Genomic DNA, 27,056 nt, shown 5'->3' on the forward strand with positions numbered 1-27,056 from the left:
CAGCAAATGCATCACACCACTCTTACGTTTGTTATACTCATTTCCTTTAGAATATAAAATAAAGTTCAAGGTTTGGGCTTGAGCCCAGCATATCTGATTTCCTGAAGCACTGAAATAACCGTAACGTTCAGCAACTTCATTCCTCTACAGTGGATATACATAAAAGTAGCTATGTAAGTGAGCCTTCTGAGATACCAGGCTGAGAATGAACTCTCCTACAAACTGGAGGCCCACTAGAAAACCTGGCTTTCTACTATAAGACCTCACCTTCTCTAAAAAAGCTTGGTCCAACTGAACTAAAGCAAGGTACTAACCATGCTTTTGCCCTACAGGAAAATGGTGAAGCACTCAAAGGCAGAAGCTGATCACGCTGCTGGGTGCACTGCTCTGGAAGGTGCCCACTGCTGCCGAGGGCCTCGAGTGGCTGCGATACCCAACTGAGGAGCACCAGCGTCCACGTCTGTGACAGGGAACTGGACACGGACATTACCACTGCCTGCACGGGCAGCGGCAGGGAGGGATAAAGTCTCGCTACCACTACATAGAAACTTAAATTTAAAGCCACATGAGAGGAAAGGAAAATCAATGGTAGTGCTGCAACTCTGTCACCAGTGTGGGCCAAAAGCAGATGCATAGGCAACAGCATAACCATGGGACACACATTGTGGCACTATTTTTCCTACTTGTCATAGAGTGACCTCCTTGTCATGCTGATTCAAGGGGGGGATCCACACGACTTGTGAGACTTTTCCCCAGCAACTCGCTTTGGGCACAGCTGAATCCAGGAACAGCTGTCACCGCCCACAGCAGAGCCCCAGGTGTTGCTCCTCAACTCACCAGCTGAAACTTGTCTCTGGAGGGCTGTAACCTGAGGGGTGGCCGCCTGAGGAGCCGCTCTCCTCGCGACGGGAAAGTCACCCTCCTTCCCACGCTAACGGCCGCGGGTGAGGAGCGCGGCAGAGCGGGAACGCCGGCCCTCACCACTCCCGCGCGTGCGCACGGCTCGCCCGGGCGGCCATTACCTCGGCGGCGAACCCTCCTCTGCGCCCGCCCCTTGGCTGCTACAGGTCGGTGTCAGCGAGCGGCGGCGCACCCCTTTTCGGCGGCCTAACGCATGCGTGTTAGGAGAGGGCGAGTAAGTTTCCATTTTGTGTTCATTCCCCCCTCCCTCTCCCTCCGTGTGCTGCTGAGCTTCCCACCGGGGAGGAGGAGGCGGTGGCGGCTGCTGAGGAGGGCAGTCAGGGAGCGCAGTGCCGGCCCCGCCGCCTTACCGCAGGGCCGGCCGCAGCGACCAGGCGGCCGCGCGCTCCCTGAGGCGGCTGCCGCCGGCCCTTTCTTCCTCCTCTTCTTCCCGGTTGAATATTGAAAAAACCCCTTATGGGAGCATTTCGCACCAGTTTAAGTGGTTTATTCGTTGAGACCGCTTGGCCATCTGCCCTCGCCTGGGGCTTGCGGGGCGCGGGCAGCTCGGCTGCGGTGGTCGGCAGGAGCGGCGGGGGAACCCGCTGTCCGGGCAGAAATGCAGGGGTTGGAGCAAATTGGTTAATCTTCACGCCCCAGCAAAACCAAAGCAGTCATTGCAGCAACGTCCCTGTGTTAGGATCGCAGAGAGTCTGGCCAGTCGCTTGAATCTGAATGTATAAGGTAGCAACACTTAAAATAATTCACACGCTTTGTGCAAGTGATCGATCTGGTGCTCTTCCAACAGTTCATGAAGGATTTTAGCTCAACCTGGGTAGTCTGGGTGACAACACGATACACAGAGCCAAAGGGAGTTGTGTTTTTCTAACGATGCTATGTGTCCAAGAAACTGATCACTTCCGCATATTCTTATAAAGTCACTTAGGAAATGAGTAAAATCAAGATGGAGAACTAAGGAAAAATAAAAAAAAATAGTCACTTTTTCTTGGTTCTAAGCTAGAACTGAAAAAAAAAAGTGCGCTCAGGGATGTTCAGGTGAAAGTAGCTTTTGAAACAAAAAGCAGCTTAGGCTTAAATTATTTTTTGTGGGGCTTAATGTAATTAAAAATCTTAAATGATAACATTTTTAAAAGGAGGAAAATACTAAGTTCAGTTCAAAGAATAATTGCATGCAATATGACATCTGTAAGCAGTTTTCTGAGTAATTAATTTTCAAATGTTGGATGTTGGTGAGCCAAATAAGACATTCCAGAGCATGTAGTAAGATCTTGGCTACCTAATTTTAAATTGAATCACTGAAATATCTAATGGAAAAATGGCATTAAATACTGTGCCTTTTTCCTCAGGGCAAGATGTCTCTTATCTCAAATAAATAGTAGGGCCTCTGATTTCATACCCTTCTTTCATATTTTCCCTCAAATGCATTTTTAGATATTCTGAGTAATTTTACATCTTTGAATGACAGCAGAGTACCATTCCTATCTTTAAAAGTTACATTCCGGGTGCTGAAAAGAAATTCTGCATGCACACACTGGTTTTTTTCCTGTGAGTGTTAGGCATAGAGTGCTGGTAAAAGCTGAATTTAGTTCACTTGTCAATTCTGCCACTTACTATGAAACCTTTAGTTGTATTTCTTTCAGCTTGTTTACTTTTTTCCCTTGTAATATGTTTAGGTAGAAATGTTGCTAGTTTCACTCAGTGTGAGCTGTTATGTTTCCAAGTATAGCAGTTCTGATGTAAGTTCTAATTAAATCTCTTCAAAACATGTTGTTTATTTAATTGGTATTGTAGTCTTCAGAAAACAGAAGAATTAAGGTGGCAATATGTGAAAACTGTGGAGCCTACCTGTTTTCATTTACTTATTTATTAAATGAGGTTTTACAGTTGAGTCTGTTTTTCAGATGTTCGTGTTCAGCTTTTTATAATTTTGTTTTACCTTTGTTATGGTTTATGTCTCAGTCTGAGAAGAGTGTGTTTAACTAAGGCTGTAGTTAATAGTTGAATATTTTAGTTTAAAAGTCTTTGAGTTGTATGTTTGTCAGTTTCCATTGACTTTACTAGTGACCAAATTAATGTTTTTACATGTTAGGAAAACTGGAGGATATAGAGATGGTATTGGAAACAGTGTCTTTGGTCAACTCATGTAACTTAATGTTGAGCACAGGATTATCCACTTGTCTTGCATATTACAACTGTGTATGTACTTTATAGGATTTGCCTTTTTGTAGTTCCAGTGTGTAATCCTCTCATGTTCATTTTGTCATCTGTCACGTGAATCCTTTTGTGAATTCTTAGTAAATAGAATTATTCAGTTTTATATGTGTCAAAGTTATTCTTTTTCAGTGTCTGCAGCTTCATTTATGTCAATTGTGTTTATATAAATTTTATGTATTTATGATTTCATCTACTTTTGCAAAAGTGAAAAATATTGCCACTTTTCAACCTTGTCAGCTGATTTGTGTATGGGATGTCATTAGTGTATATATAAACAGCTTCAGACAAATTGGTGATGTTTACTACACAGAGGCCCAAATGTTGGTGTATTAAGACTGCAAGAAAACTGTTGACTTCTGTAGCTCAAATTCTAATACTAGAATGCCTACATAGCACCAAATTATTTGGAAATAATTAACTGGCATTTTGGAGTCAATGTTTTATTTTGCCCATTAAGATTAATTGTTTTTTAAGTGGAACTTACGTTGACTGGTATCCTCCATGTTTTTTCCATTTTTTAATAATAAGCTATTATTAAATGGCTTGTTTGCCTTACTATAGATTCTTCGTACTTACAGGGCTACATGTTTTTGTTGCTTTTTTTTTTATTTCCATAACCTCTAGGGGGAGGTGGGCACTTTAAAGAAGGTCTTAATAAATTATGTTCGTTCATTCTTGTCTTTCTCTACTACACCAGTAATTTATCAAACGAAACTCTCAGATATGTTTGGCAGCAATATGTTCTTTGTGCATCCTTGTAGCCTATAACTCGTGTTTTCTCAGTGCAACATCAAAATATGTATCTAATGAATCTTATTTTATTTTAAAAGCCTAACCAAATCTAGGTTTGGTTTATTTGGTGATAAAATACCTTCTGAGTTCGAGTGGTTGAGTCTACATGAGGAAAATATGATTGTTCCTAAAGCTACAGGGTAATTCTGAATATCCATCATAAATACTCAATGTCAGAATTTGAAGCCTTTCGCTTCTGAGTATTTGTAAGTTTTTATAGTAGTTACCCCTTTGCATAATAGGGTGCACACAAAGTAAGGATAAAATTGGGTTGTACGATAAGCAGATTCATAATGTTCAGCAATTGGAAAACTTTACTAGTAAAAATGAAACTTGTGTTAGTTGAACTTGATTCGCATGCTTTTTTTTGATTGTATTTGTAAGCTGTGTCTAGTCCTGTTTATGGCTAACCCATCGCTTTCTATGTTGATGCAGTCTTATTGGTGAGTATGCTATTAGAATTTGCTTGTTCTCTCAAAAGCCAGTGACTCAGCTTCTTAAGAAGTTCTTAATTAAGACTAATTCCCCTCCCCCCCTTAAAGTTCAAGACAGTAGATCTGCTCATTATATTCCAACAAGGAACAGATGGGAGAGTTTTTGTTAAAAAGAGTGCTCCTCTACAAGTGCTTAGATTGTGAGAAGGCATCCTGTACTATAAAAGGACCCTAAATGGAGGTTCAACAATATGTAATCCCTCAGGGAGGTGTATAAGGGCGGGAGGGATGAGGTTACCTTCAGAGAGGAGAAAGTATATAGAGAGGTTCCTCCAGATGGTTCTGGTAACAGGGTGGAGGAAAACACTGGTTTTGAGTGCATTGGACTTGGTTATTTTGAAAAATATTCCTTCAGTCCCCAAAAGTGGAAATCATTAACACAAGGAATCCTATAGCCAGACAGCACAATGTATTGAAGGTCTATTTTCTATTTTACTTGTTTCCCCTGTCTTCAGGTGAAGTTCAGGAGATAAATGTTGCAAACTTCACGAATGTTTTCATGGATATTAAGTTTTAGTTGATCTTTTGCTGTTATTGTGGTATTCCACCAGAAGATACCATTGTGCTGAATTTCAAGGATTGGGACAGTAATCAGATGATTCATTAGCTGCATTTTAATAGAATTATTATCTATAGTCAGCCAGAGAATTTGCTTTGATAGGCAAATGGAACATTAAGGAGTCATCCTTGATTCTTAGTCTGGTTAAACTTTAGCTTGAGGTGGTATTGAAGAGGAGCTTGATCAGCATAGCAATTATTCAGATATAGGAAAACTAGCATTCTGGAGGCACATTTTGCAGTAATCAGATTATTGTAATTGCAGACAGTATGTTACTGACATTTCTAAGGAAGTGCTTTGTTGACCAGACTCCATTTTACTGCAGTAATTAGAAATTTCTTTTTCCTCCTGTCTTATTTCTTATGTAGAAGAAATGGTGTCACAGACCAAGTAGAGTTCAAAAAAAGCAAGTGTTCATAATGAATAGACAAAACAGCTAACACTAATGAGGATAAAGTGTGAGTAAAGAAAAATTAAGTTCAAAAATAAAGTCAGCTGCTGATACTGGACCTTTCCAGACTCTGCTTTTCCAGATTTCACAAGATTACTTCAGCTTGCTCCTGCCAGTTGTTCTGTTTTAGTTACCAGGTTTCAGCTTCCTTGGAGCAGAAGACAGGCAGGATAGTGTTCTGATGTACATTTCAAGTGAAACGTTCTCCTTGCAAATACTTGTAATAAAGCCCAAGGAGTAGAGGATGTGTATTTTAAAATACTTAAGGTAAAAGTAAATTAGAGCACTGACTCCTGTTTTAAAAAAAAAAAAAAAAAAAAAGCTTGGGAGTATGAGTAGCTGTATAAATAGTGGTGTAGTGGTGTACGTCTATTGGCCCTGGTGCCAGTCTTGGCAGAGATCCCTAGATTACAGTTTATTCTTGCTTTATATGTACAGAGCACAGAAATGCTGATTTTGTTGTAAGATTCAGAATACTGATTTGTCTTCATGTAAGTGAAAGCTTTTGAACACTAATGCTTTTGGTAGTACTATTTTCTCTGGGAGAGCCACAGATTCCTTGGATCGTAGGAAGAACTACCCAGAAAAACACAGTCCTGTCACATTAACAAAAAAAAAAAAAGGAAATGTGTAGGAATCACTTAAAACTTAAAATAATTATTAACATGCAACCCTGCAGCAGACTCAAGCATTGGTATTTGGTGAAAATCAAAGAAATTGTCATGGCCAGAAGCCCCTGGTAATATTTGCTTTCTGTTTCTTCTTAGAAGGAACTTGGAAAAGTCAGGCATATTTTGATGGGCAAAATGTAGACTTTGGGCAGATCGTGCCTAGCCGAGGTGGTGATTTAATGAATTCAAGGTAGGTCATTGATGGCTAATAGGTAGTTTTTGTATGTTAAAAACAGGTATGCTGCATTTCCTTTGGGGATAAAGGTTTATATTCCTTTGTGCCATGAGAAATAGAAGTATCCTTGGATGATAGAGAGGTTTGGGTAATGCCAAATCTAATTCTTCAAAAACGAACCCTCGGTCTCAAACAGTTAAAATTACAGTAGAAATTTTCAAAACAATATAGTGTTTCTAAAGGCCTACGTTTTTGGAAGTGGTGTGGTCATTCTAGTAGTAAACTTAAAATATGATAAATAGGCCTTAGTAAAAAAGCTGGTTTTAACCTTGTGGAAAACACTAAAGAAAATGTTCTAATTGTGAGATGCAAATAAACCTTTTGATTTTAATCAGAATGTGTGCTTTTCCTCTCATCAATTTTCACTGCAATACTGAGTATTCCCAGTATAGCTCATCAGATTTGCACAGTAACGCAACCAACTCAGGAACTACTTCTATCAACTTCACATTTCTAGGTACTCCAAAATACAGGTTTTCTGTATTGGCACTGCAGTGCTGCCTGTTACTTTATTAAAATAATGCTGTGGCTTGCACAGATTTAGCAAGATCTTAAGTTGCTAAAAATCTAATGTGTCTAGTAGGTATTGGCCTTGGAAGGTATTATGTTGTTTAGAAGTTGTTGCACGCTGACTTGTTGAAATGGTTTACATATGTCATTTAATTTGATTTCAGAATTGTTTCTGAGATGTCAAAGGCTTTAAATTGGCATAGTGCTGACATTTGGCAATAAGTATGCATATTATTTGTCCCGTTCAATGGTATTATGCAAATACTGAAAATTAAGTACCTTCTGAACTGTTTTGCTGGATTTGTGTACGAGTCTTAACTGAGAACGAAGAGATAACGAAGGCATGTTAGAAAGCGCTAGGTAACATACCAGACTCAAATTTGCATTTAGCTGGTATTAAGACTGGGAATCGGTGTTCTGTTAATGGAAACAATAAAATGATTCCCTGAACGGGTAGGAAGTAAAGTATTTCATCGTCTCTTTGGATTTGGAAATAACTTTTAAATAATGTTAATGTGTTCTTATTTTTTTTTTTAATGGTCACAAAGATGAAGTGGTGCTGAATTTTATCTTGTTTTCTGTTGTCAGTATTTTGTTCTTTTTTGATGCTTTGCCTGATTCTTACCACCTTCTTGATATTCCACTTTCAACAAAAAAAAAAATAATCATTAACTTGATGTACTTTACCCATGATCTTTGGCATCTCAATGAATCAAAACCAGTAGCTTCATTACATGCTTATTTAATATACAGTAGCAGAGCAACCAAGCTGACAGTCTTTAGATCCCTATGTGAAAGGACTTTGAAATTACACTTGCAGAGAAATCTATGTCTCCTTTTTCTTTCTTGTGCTGGGACATCTCCTAATGATTTCAGGCTTTCAGTCTTTTTAGTGCACGTTGTGTTATTAAATATTTAAGAATTATATGGTTGTGATGAATACTATTTCAGAATAGTATTCATTGCAGAGAAGTTTTCAGGTCAGATTTGGCTTTAAAACATTAAATTTTACAAGGACATGGGGGAAGGACAGAAGGGAGCTTGCCTATATCTAAGGTTTATAAAACTCTTCAGTCATATTTTTGATCAGGCGATGTTTTACTGAGGAAAATGCATAATCTTGTTTAAAACATGATTAGGTTCATGTATTTATGGAAAAAAAATTAGACCAGCACATCTGGAATGAAGAGCTAATAGTCTACACAATGTTTCAATAGAAAATGTTACAACCCTGGACTTCAGCCTCCATTGCTATGCAAGCTTTCATAGAAGTTGTATTTAAATTATCATGAAACTACAGTGATGTTAATGTTTTGTGAAATGTTGATTGTCAAACTATTGTGCCTGTTTGTGTGTTGCTGCATGCAAATTATCAACTAAAATTTTTGGTTCAGTTATTACAGACTTGTGTAAGAGTAGTGATTTGCCTATTTAAAAACTCTATTATTATATACGCAATAGGTATTATTAAATATTTGTTATTTATATAAATAAACTGTTATAAATTTCTTTATCATAAGTTGTCCTTCTAAGTACTGAATTGGAAAAGGAGTGTTCTTGGCAGTTGGACCGTAGCAATTAAACTGTTCAGTGTGGGACTGTAAGTAGTTACTGGTCTGTAACTCTAACAAAAATCAGGCTTAGTTTTTGCAGTTGTTGGATAAGAGGATACTAGGTACGGCTTTTGAAGCAGGAAAGATTTAGAGCTGGTTGGACGTTTATGCAATACTGCAAAGAATGTTACTGTGGTTTTTACTTTGTCTAACATTAGAGTACTTCAAATTGTATCCTGAATTCAAAGTAGTGCATTTTAGAATAGACATTTTTATGGGAGTAGTCAAATAAATGAAAAGGGGTCTCTTAGAAGACAAGTATTTTTAAAGGATTTGTGGGCCTAAAGATGTACACAAGGGCTTTAAAATTTGAAAAGAAAATATCAATGTAGATTGAGGTTTTATTCTGTGTTTGGCTGCTGTTTTTTCCTATATCTTTTCTAGAGTAATGTTAGTTTTTGAGGTACGCTTAGCATGTATGTAAGTGTTCTTTGTACATTGAAAATATGAATATGAAGGCAGAATTAGAAAAGATAAATTCACACTACGTTATTCCTTGAATGTTTTCTGTTTATTACAAGACCCACATCTTAACTAGTTTTCAGTTTGTGTATTGTGTATTATGCAACTACCGCTAATATTTTCCAGTGTTGCAAGAAGCCACTTATTGTAGAGCTACTAATTCACAAATATTTTTGTACTATATTACCTGAAGAAAACATATGATTGAAACTTTGGGGCTGATGGTGATGAGATGATACGATATCCTTTTCCTCTAAGCGTCAGAGGCTGAAATCACATTTTAATCATTCAAATGATAAGAATACGTTTCTGAGACTGCTGCTGCCAGACAAAATGCGTTGCTGCTGTGGTACTAGCATTGAGAAGGACAGGCATACAGGCAATCAAAGTGACTGTTAGTTTGGAAGCTGTGCTAGCATGGATTGAGTCCATGCAGAAACCATTGCAGAAATGTTTGAAGTCAAAGGTGAGAAAGAGCTTGAAAATGGGAGTGAACTACGCCTGTAAGACTAACTTCTTGCTATGTAGATGCAAGAAATACTGAGCTAGTGCTTGAGTCCGGATACAGGGGTATGTCTAGAGATACTTGTGTAATCATTTTAGTGAGAAGTGATTAAAAAACCCCCCAGTTTCTAAACTGCCTGCTAACAGCATAAGCACTACTGCTTTTTTAGGACAGAGTCAGCCTTAAGAGATTCAACCACTATGAAAAGTATGACTTATTAACAGAAGCTTTAATTCCTTGTTTTTACTTTTTTTCTATTTTTAATACATATAACCAGCTCAAGGTATTTGAGATCAAGCAACTCCATCTCAGCTGCTGGTCTCCTTTCCCATGTGTAATGTGTGTGTTATTCTGGTACAGCTGTTTCTTGGATTGTGTGGTGAGTCAGACCAGTGGAGACATCTGAGCAAATTGACTGTACAAAACCGGGTTGTTTTCAACCTTGACAAACTTGAAAAGTTCATTGTCTGTAGGCTGTACAATGAATTGGAACAGTTGCTTTCATGAGTTTATGCAAAATCTGGGGACAGTTGCTTTAGGTGGAAGAATTGCTAGCCTTATGACCCAGAAAATTGTGCTTGAAAATATGGGGTAACAGAGAGTGCCTCATCCTCTGAACCAGATTTACACTGCAGTAGTATAGCTTAAGTGCTGCTTTATTTGTGCATTTTCCCAGTTGAGGTGAAAAGGAACAAGTTCTAAACAGCCTTTTCATGCTAGCCATATCTGTGCAAATGCTTCCATAAATTCAACAGGTTAATTTAAACCGGTTTGCTTGTGATCCAAAGTGGACCAGGTAATAATTAATCTATTATTGGATTTCTCTGTTGAAAGGTGGCTGCTGCTTCTTAGCTCTTAATGACAATAGGGTGCTTAGAAATAAGCTGAATGCTGTCATTTCTTTGCGGATACTATTTACAGACATCCAGCCATACAGGCACTGCATCAAAACTGGATTTATTCAATATTAGAATCAAACCGGGATGTGGCCATGTTTTAATGGATCAGCAGCTGAGTTGCATTACTGTGTACAGAAGTATTGGCACAAAAATATACATTAAAATTTTGTATTGGCATAAAAATATTGCACACAAGTTCAGCATAAAAATATATTTTATTAGTGTGTATTACCATCAGGTCATACAAGTTCTGCATTTTAAATTTAGTCAAATAGAGCATGGATAGATTGTTGGCCTACACCGTTAGTGGATCAACAGAGTTTTTCTAGGATATGCTTTGTGAATAATTTTTCCTTATATACCTTTAGCAGCCAGCACAGTGTATATATTGAATTAAAAATTTTTTAAAAAATTGAAATAAACACTACCTTGAAGCCTATTGCTATGTGACTATAAATATCTAGTGTTCCTAGAAGAAAATTCTTACTTTAAACTTTCTCTGACAGTTTAGGAGAACTTATTATGAAGTCAAATTAGAGTGAAGGCCAACAGTGAAATCTCATCCCCCATCCCTGGTTAAGATAGATGTTCAACAGTTCTTATTGAAAACAATGAAACATGTAATTGTGCATTTGGATTTTTAAGGATGTTAGAGAAAAAAAAAATCTTGAAAGCTGTAGTTGAAAAAAGAGAAAAGCAATTTTAACTAATAATCAGATCAAGGCCGGGGTTTCCTCAGTCTAAATTTAATCTAAATTTATTAAAAAAAAAAAAAATTATTGAAGAAAAAAGAGCGGATTTTGACTGAATGAGCTCTTCCTGAAAGTGCAGTTCAGCAGAGCATTGTATCTCTTTACATCTTTTTAGAGAAACATTTGTTTTCCTTTAATGATGTGAGTGATTGAACAAATACTACTTTTCTAGTATACTCTGATGAGCATTCCGTAGATTGGAGCTTTCCTAAGTGGAAACTGTTGTAATTAGTGGTATATGCAGGCTTCTTTCTTCTACCCCAAACAAAACAAAACTGGAGTTTACCTTACAGCAGTGTGATAACTTGCATTTCATGTTAATAAATCATAATGCAATAACATAGTCATAAGTTACTTCAATAGTTATTTATAACTTTTTCAGCTCAATTTAATTACTTTCATTGTCTGGAAATTGGGCCTTACTCAAATTTCAGTTTCTCTAATGTTCATTTCCAAATGCTAGGTCCTGTATGGCTCTGTTTGCAAGGTCAGAACGCTTTACATTGTCAGACTGTGTAAGTGTCTGTACGCAGTGATCAGCTCCCTCCTCAACCTTCCTGATAAGCTGAATAAGTTAAACTCCTTATTAGGAAAAGATGAGGATATCAGATAGCTGTGGTAAAACACAAGCTCTAGGATAAAATCCACTGTGAGCAAAGGAGAGAGGAAAAGACCAAAATGGTCTGGCGGAAGAGGAATGTGATTGTTGTCATAATCAAAAAGGGTTGGTTGGCCTAGAACAAAATCAGATAGTGAATCAGTGATACACAAATGGTGAATTGCTGTTCTGGAAAGTTGTCTTGTTCATGATCCCACCTTAACATGTGTTAGCTCTCAGCAATGCTTGTTTTCAAATTCATAAACTCTATTCTGTTGGTTATTGTCTCAGAGGCTATGTCAAATATTATGATGATTGCTCTTAATGATCTGAGTGTGGATAAGGTGACCAGATTCTGTCTTTAGAAACACATTTGGCTCACCTTGGTGCTCATAGATACTGGAAGGGTAGTGGTCGTTCTACAAGGAAACAGCCAATCTGTAAAATTCCTTTGAGCCATGTATATTTACAAATTCATGTAGTTTACAGTATTTGCTTCGTAATTCCTTTCTGGCCATTCTTATATCTTAAGTGGTTTGTTCAACTGAATGTCTCCCTGTAAATGCGAAGAAGTTAAGCTTTAAAACCAACTAGACAAGAAGTAATTTGAACTAGTGCTGTTAGATCAAAGCGTATTTCACAAAGCTATATTGTCCTATTGCATCCCTCAAATGGAGTTTAGTTTTGGGTAAATACTGTATTAATTAGGATCTCTGTTCTACTCACTGTTGTTCCTTTCTCAAAAGTACCAAAGCCAAACTTCAGCATTTTAGAAGTGTCTTTGTTTAGTTATTGTGTTTTACTCTCTTGCTATGTTTTTCAGCTTGGGCAGAACGCTGTTGTCACTCTCAGTGTGGAAGGTCTAGTCTGATGAAGGTTGCACATTCTGAATCTAAACAGGGCTTTCAGCTCTCAATGTTAACTCACCTCACTTCATCAGGCATAAGTAATACAACTACTTGTAGTAAGCTGTTTTGGAGCTTCCATAAAGTATAAAGTTTCTCTGTTTTTCCAAGTGTTACAAGCAATGGTCAGTTTTGGTGAGTAATAAATGGTTTATAACTTCTGTTGTAACAACTGTCCTTCCAGAAAGGAAGTCTTGTCAGCTAGTTTCAACTAAGGCTAATTCATGTCTAGTTCTGAGAACTTCTGATCTTTGTAACTAGAGAACTTTACTAGTCATCACTGCTTGTCAGATTATTTATTCTGCAAATCTTGATTTATTTTTTTTAACTCATTAATCTCTGAAAATCTAAGATAATCAATGTAACTGAGAAGCTTTAAGTAGCCTACTGTATGCTAGGTGATCAAGGAGGCAACTACTGGCCACTCCTACAAAACTGAATTTTTAAAATGTTTGTGTAACTTAGATTTTTTTCTTTTAGGTGTCATCTGTTCAACTTAACTGACAGAAACTTGCATAACTGGCAGAAAAGGCATTTCTCTCTAGAGCTGAATTGTGCAGCTTTAGTGGGACACTCAGGGAGTAGAATTTCAGAGGAATCATTCCTGAACCTTAAGGATGTTGGCTATTTCAAAAAAATATTTAAAGATGCTTTTATTTTGGTAAAATGTTGTCTTTTTCTTTTCCTGAAGTAGTTTTGTCATCTTTGTGTTGCTACATGGAAACTGAGAGAGACTAACATTGTGCAAATCTGATTAAAATTATCTGTGCTGTTTCAAAGGTCAGGCGCACTCAGTGAATTTGCTTTCAAATTATTTTGTTTGTTCTGTGTACGTATGCATCTTGAGCTCTATAAAGGTCAGGAGAGGAGATTCATTTTGGAATTTAAAGAAGTTAGGTTTTTACTGCTGGTAGCCCTTGTTGGTTTCATTTGAACTAATGAAAATTGTTTTCCTGTGTTGTCTTTTTGCTGTCAGTTTTATTTCTCTAGTGAAGCTCATTTGTAACTATCAGGTCCATTTGAAAATAAAACAGTATTAGTAATGCATTTTATTTTTTCATGTTTTATGTGATCTTAAAAATTAAGTACTGTTTGCACAAATTAAACATAAAACAAAATTAAAGTAGTCTTATTTGGTTTTTGGTTTCTTGGCCTGCTTAATTCATGTGGCAGACTAAGACTTTCCTAGCTAGAATAATGTATTTAAAGGATAAACAGTATTTAACAGTCTTTTGCCACAAATAGTTTAATAAAATAGGGGTGGTGGTGCAATCTCTTAGAATTTTTAACGGTCCTGCTTATTAATGTTCAGGTTGAATAGTATAACCACAAAAGGATTCATGTGTGTGTCAGCGAAACATAACTAATTGCAGTTTTCAGTCACAGAACCAATGACGATTAGTAAAGAAGTGGGCTTCTATTAAATACAAAAGAAACTGCATCTGTGAGGTGCCTAACTTTTGTCCTTCAAAGGGTGTTACATAAATCCCCTTACATTATAGTTCTGTCTGTAGAATGGTAGAAATATTTTTGTTGACTTTTAAAATGATAACTCCTAGTGATAAAGAGATTTTAAAAACAGTAATAATGATGATTTTTCACTTAAACATGAGTACCTTTTGCAAAGTTTACATTCACTTGGAAAGTCCTGAGCTGTTTAACCAAATCAGATTTTTTCTGTCGAAAGTATTCTGATGTTCTTTCTCTTCTGACTTTAGGAAGTAAAATCTGAATGAGGCAGAACATGCTTATTGAATGAATATAATAGCACAACTTAACAAAACTCTATGTTTTAGTGCACATTTTATGGAAAGGATGGATGTATTTTGCAGTTATACGAAATGTTAGAAAATTGTTCTGAGTCTCTTTTTATGGGTAAAAGACTATGAATCTCATCTAGGAAGTTGTGGCTCTTTCAATAGTAAGTAATAGATGTCTTTCCAAGTAGAGCACTAATCTTCCTTGCCAAAGATTAATTTAGTATATATTTAATCTGCAGTTGCTTCAGTTTGTGTGGATGTAACCAAGCCTTGGGTACTGGTAGCAACAGATTGGTCACCTGGATTTCTTCTTAGTTTAAAAAATTGCTTTAATAAATTGGGTATTTGGCCAGGCTGGTGGACTCTTAATTTCATATGGCAAACAGTTGACCACTGGGTACATGTAATTAGAAAGACACAGAAGGATGGTGAGGCCTAGACTGGTAGTGCATTTGCTGTGGGAGTCTTGCCAAGATGCTGCTACTGCTTTGAGGCTCTTATTTTTCTTGCCTGCTTCTTACTAATTAGTATAATTTGTAAGCTTCCCTCCACCGATTCATTATTTTCAGCAGCAGGTACTGTCTTTTCTCTTTACCTAAGTGTCTTCAATGAAAGAGATTTTTCTGTCAGCTTTTCTTCAGTTTTGCCATTTGAATTCTAGTCCATTAAATAGCTCTAGTGTTTTGTACCCTTCCCAGTGCTACAACCAAAGCAGTAGCTGTTAGGCCTTGACAGTATGATTTTTTAAAAAAAAAAAAAAATAAAAAATGTGGGAACTTCAGTATATTTGAAGTACCACTTAGAATATAAGTGTTTTATAACATAAACCATAGAAAACTATTGTATGTATTTTATTTACTTGGAACAATTTCTATTAAATAAAGATTTATCCTGTTTTTAACTTTCAGAGGTATCAGGAAAAAAATTACCTTCTAGTATTGTGACATTAACATTCTCCATATCATGTTAATTCTGATGTGTGACTTCTTTTTAAAAGACTTGATTAGCTGGGATAAAATCTCAATATGAGGTATGCTATAATGGTACATCTCCAAGCAGTGAGTTTGAGTATCAGAATTAAAGACCAAGTATCAGTATCTAAATGTAGACTTATGTTGTTTCAGGTGAAAAGAGAGGAATAGAAAGGGAGAAAAGGTAGAATGAGAAAATGTTGTTCTTGAGAGGAAGGTTAATAATACTTACCTTTTAGAGTGACCTTTAAGGCCTGATGTTGCACAGAATCAGAATAAAAAAATATGGATGATTATCCACAGCATCTGGCTTATATAAATAGCTTGGATACTACTTAAAGCTTCTAAAATTATTTCCTTATTTTTTTTTCCAGAATTGTACTGTAATGTAGAACCAAATTCATATTAATATGCGTAGCTTTACAGATAATCAAACATTTGGTACCAGTGACGGTCTTTTAAACTTTTCATATATGTAAAATAACTCTATTGAAATGTTTGGGTTTGTTGGTGGATTCCAGTGCTATTAGGTACCAAGTGTCCTGTGAGATACACTGGGAGTCCTAAAAATAGGGATACTTTGAACTTTTAACTTTTCCTTTGAACTTCTTAATTATTATTTAATACTGAGACTACAGCGATGTCTTTCTCTGTGTGTGGAAATTGCTATATGGGTGTGTAGTCAAATGTTCTGGTAGCTATATGCTGTAGTGGGCACTGTATAATTACATACTTTCCTGCTTTTGAACATTTATTGTATTGTCATTAGGAAGCTTATAATGGATATTCCTCTTGTGGTATAAGAGTTAATTCCTAGATAGAATGCTGTAATGGATGGTTTCAAATTGGTGTGGCTTTACCTCAAAATAACTTTTTTTTTTTTTTTAAAAGTTGGTATATTGTATTTGATCTTTATGTTGGAAATGCCAGTGAAAGACCAGAATGTAAGAACTATAATAGACACAGTAGTCAACTTGTCTAGATCAGTTGAGAATAAATCCAGATGCCAGTGAAGCAAATGTGGATGTGTGGCATTGACTTGATTAGCATGGGGGTTTATGCCAAGTTTAATCAATACAATGTTTCAGGAAAAGACTTTTGCAGTTGCTTGGAGAAGTAAGAGTTACTGGAGCTGACTTTGTAAATGCTTACTTCTGAAGTCACAATATTTCTTTGAGAGTTATTGCATATTTTAATTATCTTTGCTTACGCACTAGATGTTAGTAGGATAGGACTGCTTTGCCGAAGTTACTTACAGTGTTAATCAGTATTTTGAACGGGGAACTAGCAAATCTCTTAACAGTGTAGAATAATGTTTAACGAGCAGGTGGATGTTTAACCTGAAACTGTTTGTTGGCATGTTCTGGTGGATTGTCTCAGGTTGCAAGCTTACATTGATTCCCCTGGGTGCTTCTGATTTATGCAGTGTATGTACTGCAGGTATGTGGTGCAGCATGTGCTGGGACACTTACTTTCAACATCTTGTGAATAAGTACTGCAAACAGTGGAAACTAGATATGAAAACAACTACTGTTTTCTTAAATGCAAAGAATACAACTGACTAGGTGTTAGTGCATGTTGTTGTGTGTGTAACTATGATGTGAAATATCGGTGGCTGGTATTGTCTTCTGGCAACAACACTGCTGCTTTTGTGCCTGTAAATTCTTGAAGCTGAGAAGGTGTGGCTGTATATTCTTTTTTGCTTTAGAGGTGTTCCATCATAAACATAAATAATGTATGTAAAACATGGAAGTAAATGATGCTGAGTATGAGCAGTATTCATTCTGTCCATATATATATTATGTGTTTATGCTGTTACCCATTTAGGGTTCTGTGTTTGTAATTGACTGATTTTAGTCATGCATTTGTTGAATTCAACTTTGTTTTGGAGTATGTTGGCTGTGTCTTCAGGAAGTTTGAATAAAAAGCTGGAGAATACAAAGAATAAAGTATTGTCAGTGTTGATGAAAAACATAAATCGGAAAAAAACTTGATCATTGTTTAAATAGCTTCTCATAAACGCGTAAGATTCTCATTAGTCCAACATCAGAAGACTAATGAATATTAATGAATGAGATCAAAGAAATTTAAAAATCAAAGCAAGTAAACAGCAATTATTTTTAAGAATTATATGTTTTTAACTGCACAAATATATGAATCATCTTAGCTGAACAGCTCTATGAGAAGTTTTTCTTGCAAATATTTTTCCTGAAAAGTTTATGTTGAATGAGAAAGGGCGTTATGTAATGTAAACAAACCAGAAAAATATATACATCAAAACCTGAAATATATAAAATGTTCTGAATATGGTGTATTGAAATACCTATAAATTCAACTGTGGAATCTAATAGGCTGTGAATTTGAGCTTGGCCAGAGTGCATGATTTGAGCTTGATTCAGACTGCCAATGCAAATTGGTGAAATATTGAGAAGGAAATTACTTCTGGACGTCTTGGACTTCTGCTCTTTCCTTCTGTATTTATAGTGCTTTTGGACAAAAGTTACCTGTGCTGAAACATATACATAGTGTAATTCTGTTAAAGAAAATAGTTTTGTATGTCATTTAATAAAGATTCTGATGATGGAATGTCAGAATAAGATCAGAACTATCTTCATCTCAATATCTGCTTTTTCAAATAGATCCACCATGTAGCATGATGTCGTGGTTTAACCCCAGCCAGCAATCTAGACCACGCAGCCACTCTCTCACTCCCCCCACAGTGGGATGGGGAAGATGATCAGAAGAGTAAAAGTGAGAAAACTCATGGGTTGAAATAAAGACAGTTTAGTAAGTAAAGCAAAAACCCTGAACGCAAGCAAAGCAAACCAAGGAATCTGTTCACCACTTCCCATCAGCAGGCAGGTGTTCAGCCAGGAAAACAGGGCTCCATCATGCGTTATGGGTACTTGGGAAGACAAAACACCATCATTCTGGATGTCTCCCCCTACCTCCTCCATCCTCCAGCTTTATATGCTAAGCATGACACATGGTATGGAATATCCCTTTGGTCAGTTGGGGTCACCTGTCCCACCTGTGTCTCTTCCCAACAATTTGTGCGTTACTGGCCTACTCACTGGCAGAGTGGTATGAGGAGCAGAACTGTCCTTGACTGCTTAGTAACAACCAAAACCATTAGTGTGTTAGCAACAGTATTCCCATCCCAAAACTAAACCAGCACTATACCAGTTGCTAGTAAGGAAGTCAACTCCATTCCAGCCAAAACCACGATACGTGATCTGTATACCACAGTTATTTAAACTTTGAACTGCGCACATTAGTAGTATTGCATAAGGTAGTTCATCAACACAATATAATGGAAGTGAATCTTCCAAAATACAGGGAAATAATTGGAATAGATTATTAAATACTACTTTTTAGTTCTCTCTAAATGTCTACTATCATTCAATTAGTAATTCTTTTATTCCACTAAAGTAAAATAAAAACTTAATTTCTGTATGAGATGATGATTTAAACAAAATAATAGGTCTAGCCATGAGTTAAGGTATCTCTTATTTTTATTTCTGCAATTAAAAAAATTTATATATCTGTATAATCTTTCTTCTTCAAAATTCCGTGAAGATTTTAATCCATTTAATCCACAAAGGTCATAATGGAAATATTACGCCAAAGGCACAGATCCCCTGGTGCAACACAATAAAGTGTTCTGGTCATAAAGTACCCAATCCCAATGGGCAACAGTGACATTATTTGACAATTTGTGATTCCTATAAACTTTAATGGCAATGTAGGGCTCACAAGAGGATTCTTCAAATACTGTCAAAGTAACAGTTTCATTTTGAACCTAGGTATAAAGCTAATGGTATCTAACAGCTTTTAGTGTCACCGAATCAAATTCCTCAAGTAGAAAGAATGGTTGACGTTCTGTTTTAAAGTGACCGTATGTTTGACCCAGTTCTGTTGATCATTGTGTCATCGCAATTGTATCTTGCTGCTGTAGACTCTTGGAGGCTGACAAGCGGAACAAGTTGCTTTAGCTCACATAGCTCATCTGTCACACTGAGCTGCTTGCAGATTTCTATTATCTGAATGAAATGCTCTCCCTGCTCTCTATCAGCATAGTCAGCAACCTGCTCACACCCCCAGTAACAGAGTGAAATGAAATGCTAGTAAAATGGAGAATAAAAAAATGTATTTCCAGAGATACAAATGTATACCACACTTAATAATTGAAAGGCTGGGGGTTAAAAGAAAATAAAAGAAATAATGCCCAGGCACTAGATGGAAGCCTTTAGATTGCGTGGAAAGTTAATTTCCAAAGATGGCTTGCAATTACCTTATCCGAAAAGATTAAAAGCTTTCAATTGTCTATTTAAGATACAATGCTAATAACAGTTTAGTAGTTCAGTGGGGCAATGATGGTCTCTTCTGTTCTCATTCTGAGCACTTTCTTAGCATTTAAAATGCTCAAACTTTTATGAAGATTTTATTATATTTTCCCCAAATAGGGCAGCTAGATTTTTTTGTACATTAGGCCAAGTCTTGCCATAATCTCAGCACAGAGCTCTTTGAAGTTGTGACGAGAGCAGTGTTAGGGCACTGAGTTTGTGCAGGTTGCTCTTTGAAGTTTGTTTGTGGCTGACTTAACTGCTTTATTCTTGCAATGACCGATTTTTTTTTTTTTCCTTGTCGTTTTGAGGGTACTAGCAAAAGAAGCACAAAACATAATGCTTAATAAATGATGATTAGAGGTTTTTCCCATGTCTAACATGGGCTAGAAAACCTTCTTCCTTTCATGATATGTCTTAGTTTTTAAAATGGCTTTACTAGAATAAAATTTCAAAGTACAGTAACTGTCAAATTGTCTTATCTACCTTAGAATAATCAGCAGTAACATTCCATTTAGGGTTATTGAATTAGCCATTATAGGAACTACAGAAAGTACATAACACTTCGATTTGTGTTCGCTTGAATTTGGTTATTAAGCTTTGATGGAAATTCCATTTAACCAAATATTTCGATTTACAATAATACAACATTTAACTCTTATCTGAGTAAAATTTGAGAAATAATTGTTTCATTGATCCTTGCTTTTATCTGTTGTAGCTACTTAATATATTTCTAAAAATGTTTGTTGGTCCTCAATTAGAAGATTTTTAGTCTTTTCTTTAAAGTACTGACTGATGTTTTTGACTGTCCTTTTTTCCTGTATGAACACTGAAGGTAAAATATATAAAACTTTGCATTGTTAATAAACTTGTATATTTTAGAACTACTTTACAGCTCTCAAATACAAAAATAGTAGTAGTAACAATTGATGAAGTTAAATCTTTGGGGATAATGATTATGGGTTAAATTTTAAAATGTGTTGAACTGAGGTGTAATAGTTATGATTTGAAATACTTAAGACTTTTTTAAAAAATCATTACAGGTATTATAGTATTGAGGCAATTCACACATAGTCACAGTATTTGTTTTTTTTTTCATAATAAAACTTTCTGCTTTGTTCTAGCCTTCTGGACTAAGGCATCGTTCTTCCTAATGCATACAAAAATGTGTAGTTCCACAGTACCCCTAATTTTGGTAACTGCAACAAGAATGTGCACGTTAGATAGTAAGCTAGCAAGATTGTGACTTCTTAAAGAAAAGGTGTATATCCTTATAGATTTGATATTTTTTTAAATGCTGCAGTGAATTACCTGTTCTAATTCACATCAACTTGCATCCAAGTAGATGTGCACTTGGCTGATATTTAAAAATAAGTTAACTGCAAACTGAATAGTGAAAAGTAATCTTGCTATATTGGCAAGATTATGGATTTTTTCTTTTGCTGTTTAAAGAGAATTAATTTTGTTTGAATCAGCCATCTCTGAAAGCCAGCTGTAGGAAGTACTGTGGCTACTGGATGTAATGTTTACAGACACGGGATGTGATTTGTATTTAGTTATAGTACTTGTGGAATTGTCTTGTGACCGTTTTCTTTAAAACATTATGCTGATGATAGGTTTTACTATTGCTTCCATAAACACACAGCAACTTAACCATGTCTGCATGTCTTAAAATGTCCGTATGTGGCTAAAACACAGGCTTTCTCTGTCATGGCAGCAACAGTCTGTTTGGTGGTGGGTTTACAGGGGTATTTAGAAACTAGACAAGTGTTAACTGATGGTTATTTGCGGGTGATAGTGAGACATTGGAGAGAACATGCTGTTAAAAGTAGACAGATCAAGTCTTTACTTTAGCTTGTAACAACCAGAAGCTGTTTTCTGTTTTTTTTTATAAGAATGATTGTGGCATCCACAAGCAAAATGATCCATATGTGGCACGTGTCAAAAATACCTCTGGTATTTAAGAATGAGATGGATTACGCTGGGGGAGAAGCCTGTTAATAATGTTTTATTCAAAGTGATGTTGTACAAAATTATTCAAAAGGAATACACCAGCTGATATTTCTATCAAGGAAATGATGAGCTGAACCACCATAAAATAATCAAAACCAGGACTGTGTAATGTGGGGCATATGTATGAATTAGGAAGATATTTGTATCTTTGGGCTTTACAGCTTCAGTGGAACAGAAAGGGTCATTCTCTGGTGATAGATGGATATGTGGTGAATTGCATGAGATCTGAGAAAATGCGGATTGCATTTATCATATCTAAGGGGAATGTTGAAGTGTGTGTCTGCCTATAACCCTATCAGTGGTAAAATGATTACAATATGCATTTGGGAGATACCAATCAATATGACTGTTGTAAAGCTCAACAACGACTGATGACAATTCAGCTGATGAGTTCTGTGGATCGCTTAGAGAGCTATAAAATAAAAACTGAAGAAAAATATCATCTTGTACCCAACGCCTGTGTGGGAAGTTTGAAATAAGTCTCAAAAAAATGAAATGGGACATAATGTTCTACATTTGAAAAATTAGATAAAGATGTTCAGCTGAGTTCTGTTCACCTGGTCTTTATAGACAGCACCTGTGCTCAATATTGTAGTCGAGAGCTAACAAAGAATCAGAATGAGTTATGGTGATCTCAAAGACAGAGAGTATAATGAACTTCCCAGAGTGCAGTTTGTTGGCAAAATCATTGGTTTGCTCAAAGGAAATAAAAGCTATGACTTCTGACCAGAATGAGTCAATGGCAATGTCACAGGAGTAACAAGAATATCCCAAACAAGCTCTGAAGTAAAGTGTAAGTGAACAGTAATTTTTTAAAAAGTCAGCAGAAGGCTGCTGCTTCTGTAATGAACTCTACAACATATAAAGGCTAATATGTATTTTGTATGGGTGGGGTTTTTTCAGTAAAAGACTCTGAAACATGCATCAGTTTTTCTGTGGATGAGAGGGTAGAAATTTTTTTTTTTTTCCTCAGTGGAGCGGTAATGAGGTGAAGATAAGAGGTAATTCCTCCCTCATTTGATACTTTTCTTCCAGGAAAACTGAAGGAAAGACTTATAAGAATTTGGTTTTGGACAAATTTGTGTTTCTTATTGAGCTAAAATAAGATTAAAATTGTACGTAGTGGTACTAGAGAGATGTATAGATTCATAGTAGTAAGGACCAGAAGATATCGTTGAAGTGTTTAGTTTGATCTCCTGTGTCAGGAATGTAAATGTCACTCATTTCTCTTGATGGAGGCAAATAACTTGTGTTAGGCTAAACTGTATCTGCTGGAAAGCTTGTCTTCATTTGACGAAACTCAGTGGGATGAGTGTCCACTTGCTTTGGTAATTAGTTCGACTTGTTTGTTAGTTATCATCCAGATCAAACTTTGGTTTTTACAATGTGTCTTTTGGCTGTGTTGAGTTACCTTGCTGACAGACATGCAGGGCAGTTCCCCTGCAACTTCAGAGGAAATCTGGCCAATATCACTTTAGCCTTGGCTCCCCTTTCTATCTACATGACTGATGGATGACTTCAGCATTAACGACTAAACTGTGGTGTCATTAAAGCAGTAGAGAAAAGCAGCATCTTATTAGTACAAACTTTTTTATATAGTAGTAGCTGAACAATGTAAACATGATTATTAGTATATAGGCCAAACGTTCTCTTTTTGCTGGTAGGCAGCAGGTCATTACTTGTATATATTTATGTATAATCCCTTCGTAGCCTTGAAGTACAGAAAGAATATACTCTAAAAGAAAGTGTGCTTATTGCATTGCGTTGACGAACATTACCTTACACACTTTGCCGTTATATTCACAGATCTAAGTGCATAGATTAAAGATAAAGCTGACAGGACAATTTCTTCAGCCACCTGGCTTCCCTATCATACAAAAATGCTGAGTGATAGTTAGAGGGAAAATGTAAAGAAAGTTGATGTGCTGAGGGTCGCCAAATCTTAGAGAACGACTGCTGACTTATGCTTTGTTCACAGTGGTTAAGTTATTATGGTGTAGTTACGTTTGCAAAGTTTAATGCTAGTGTATTTAAAAATAAATGCACTGGTGCTGCTGCTGGTCCCCAGCTGAATAATGTCAGGTGGAGGAAAAAAAAAAGTGGTGGTTTTTTTTTAATGGTTCTTCTGAATTTCCATGAGGCTTGCTTATGCAGTAGTATGCATCAAGCATTTCTACAGAAAGAAGGAAATTAACATACATAATACTTCATAGATGTGGATTTTTCACTGTGTTTTAGGTGGATAAATACCTAAAATTTAGGTAGAGAGCATAATAATTGTCTGTGTATGAAGTATCTCAGTAACTTTAGTCCTTCCTTTGAAGATAATTCAGCATTCTGTATTTACTCACAAATGTGTAACTTAACTGTTCATCAATTAATAGTTAAAGTAGAAATAATTTTTTACTAAAAAGAGATTGGATAATACATCAGTACGCTTTGACAGAGACCCATTTTCATCAATAAGCTTTTTTGGTCAGATTCAAATATCCTGTAATCTCTTTTTTTTTTTTTTTTTCACAACTTTTTTCATTTTGAGATTTTCTGGTGTCAGTTTCAGAAAGTGGAACTGTGATACTGAAAGCAGCCTGCAACATAAAAGGAAGATTTAGAAATTCAAGATAGTCACATTATGCGGTGAAATTTAAATTGTTATGAATTTGTTGTCATAAACTGTAAATCACTAGGATCAACTGTTTAAACACTTGTTAAACAACAGATTTGTATAGTATAGAAGAAACAAATGTATGCTGTGCTGTGGTATGAGCTTGATTTTCTTTTTCTTGACCATGTTCTCATTTTATGACATGGTAAATTAATTTTATATATTTATATGCACAGTTAAGCTGGGTATAGGTAGATGAATTGGAAAAAGAGTGGAGCAAATATTTGCAGTGAATAAAAGTATTTTCAAAGGAAAACTTTTAAGAGAAGCAAGAAAGTGTACTTTTATAAGTGGCAGCAGCAATTTGTAGGTTTACAGCTGTTTGTACCTGCTTAATTTTCTGTTTAACTATAGTTGTCATGGTATCTGTGGTTTTGAATGCCATAGGTGACCTGTGATCCAAATATCCTGAAGCCACTCTTGCCCCTTCAGCGCTGATCTCAAGCGACTTTGATGTGCCCCTTAGCATAAGCTACTGATCTGGGTTTGATGTCAAATTAAAAGAATCATGTGTCTTTTCTTTGGATTGAAAAGGCGGTGTAGATATGCCTTTAGTATGTTAGCAGGATGTTAAGCAAACAGGCTGGGTGAGCAAAAAACAGCAATGAAGAATCTTGATTGTAGAATCTTACACTTGGCTGTAATGGAATTGTATGTGTTGATCTCTGTCTCTGTGAGAGCCCGATTGCTTTCCTTTTGAGCCCTGAGCAGACCTGGTGAACTGGATCAATTTGTCTTTTTGTGAGAACGTGTGGCTTGAATTCTTGATTCTCTGAGGAGAAACCAGGAGCTCTGAAGGCAACCTTGAGAAGAAAGGAATGCAAATGTCTGTCTGTCTGCAATTCTGTGTTCAGTTTGGTAGTGGAGGAGTTGTTACATCAGTTCTTCTGCCTGTTGGGCGCCAGTGGTCATTTTCTTTTTATGAAGTGTATGTTTGTACGTGTGAATCGGTAGTCTCAAATAACAGATTAGAGACAGAGCAAAATCAGAAATATTTTTCAACAACCAGAACTATGAAAAATCTGTATATCTGACCCAAGAAAGGAATTGATCATGTAGACAGAATGGAAAGAGTAGACTTGACAGCATGTAGGCATCAAGCAGTCATCCTTCTGAATTCTGTAAAAGAACTGGCATCCTGAGACAGCCAACTGGACACAGTAGTTAGCGTCCAGTTCCTAGAGGAAGAAGTGTGTTCTCTGAGTGCATTTGTATTTCAGCAGATTAATTTAGAAATAGCTTACTTGGTGAAAGCAGCAAAGACTGCTTTCCAAACTACCTCCTTTGATATATCTGAGACTTTTGTAGTAGTTGTTTGCATGCGAGATGATTGATTTTAATGTTTTTATGGGAAAATTGTTTATGGAAAGCATCACTGGGTTATATATATACTTTGAAAATATGATTGCATTTAACAGCTAGACTTAATTTTTTTTTTAAATTAATTATCTGAATTTGGAAGTAGTTGACTTTAGAAACCTGACTCTGTCCTGTAGAAAGCAGCATGGTAGAATTGGAATGTATGATTAATACATCCTCTTCTTTAAAGAACAAATACTTATAGTAATAGCATACCAATTATATTATTGACACACCAGAAGAACTGAAAGGTGATTGCTTGAGTTAAGGTGACATTGTGTGTGAGTGCGATTGAATTTAGGTTCCCTCTTACCAAACACAATTGGTAAGCCCTTAGAATCTCCAAATAAATACTTGTGCTTTAAGGTCACTCCAGACCTCATGGGTTGCTTTTACTTTCCCTGATAAAAGCAGATGCAAGCATGCCAAATTGCTTTGCTCCAGCTTAACCCTAGCGCTGTTTGAATTCATAAATGCTACAAAAGGAAAGCTTATAAACGCATACAACAGTGAAGTGGAAAAATGTCATGCCTACCTAATCTATTTCCTGGGAAAATCTTTTTATTCTTTTACTGAGACTTGGGGAATAAAATGAGGACTGGATGTTATGCTTAAAATCAAGAATTATCTTTCATATTTTCAGTGGATATAAACCCAACATTTTCTGTTGTCTTTCTGGTATATTGTCTTAGAAATGAGATAGTAAAGGAACTTTCTTTACTGTATTAAATGCAGCATACTATTCTAATTTTAAATTATTTTTAATTTTTTGTACTTGTTTATATAATTGCTATTCAACAACTGTTTTTCTGAAGCTCTTGGTTTAAGGATAAAGTTTTCAAATGGTAGCATACCATTTAGTAAATGAAACGACACAATGCTGTGTAAGGGCTTTATACAGTAAGTAGCCCACAGCAGTATTAGAAAGGGTTGCTATGAATTGATAACAAGTACATAGTTTTAAATAACTTGGACAGGTTCCTTTGAAAGCTGGGGGAAGGAGAAAAAAAAAAAGGGTGGAGGAGAGGGGGAAGGAATTAATGCTGTGTTTCCATCATCAAATTTTTGTTAAAACTGTGTGGCTCAAAACAAACTATATTTGCAACAGCCACTTTGTCAGAGCACTACAGTACAGGAAGTCAAATCATTACATCATTTTAAGAACATGTCCATTTGCAGTGGGTGTTTTTTTGGACATCAGTAAAATGAATTGTTGAGAAAGGAAGTCAAAATGAAGCAGTAGTGGGTAAAGTTCAACGCATGTGTTGATACCGCATCTTTTTGTACGTGTAAGTTGAATAGCTGAATGGAGTAGTTTTTCCTTTTATTAGTTTCTATAATGCTTTTCTTCTATCATGTTG

General features: G+C 36.2%; 1 protein-coding gene across 10 annotated transcripts in view; it reads left to right on the forward strand.

Moving 5' to 3' along the window:
* Positions 1 to 886: 886 nt before the first annotated feature.
* The window catches only part of FHIT (fragile histidine triad diadenosine triphosphatase), a 611,077-nt gene continuing 584,907 nt past the window's right edge, over positions 887 to 27,056 (forward strand). For 3 of the 10 annotated variants that reach the window (XM_063347961.1, XM_063347963.1, XM_063347959.1), the window contains exon 1: positions 1,025 to 1,135. The gene's annotated coding sequence lies outside the window, so the exon portion shown is untranslated. Of the gene's footprint in view, positions 1,136 to 1,625; positions 1,645 to 16,680; positions 16,753 to 27,056 lie in introns of those variants that run through there. The other 7 variants (XM_063347960.1, XM_063347968.1, XM_063347965.1 and 4 more) reach the window with 6 other exon arrangements.

The sequence above is a fragment of the Chroicocephalus ridibundus genome, chromosome 10 (genome assembly GCF_963924245.1).
Source record: "Chroicocephalus ridibundus chromosome 10, bChrRid1.1, whole genome shotgun sequence".
NCBI lineage: Eukaryota > Metazoa > Chordata > Aves > Charadriiformes > Laridae > Chroicocephalus > Chroicocephalus ridibundus.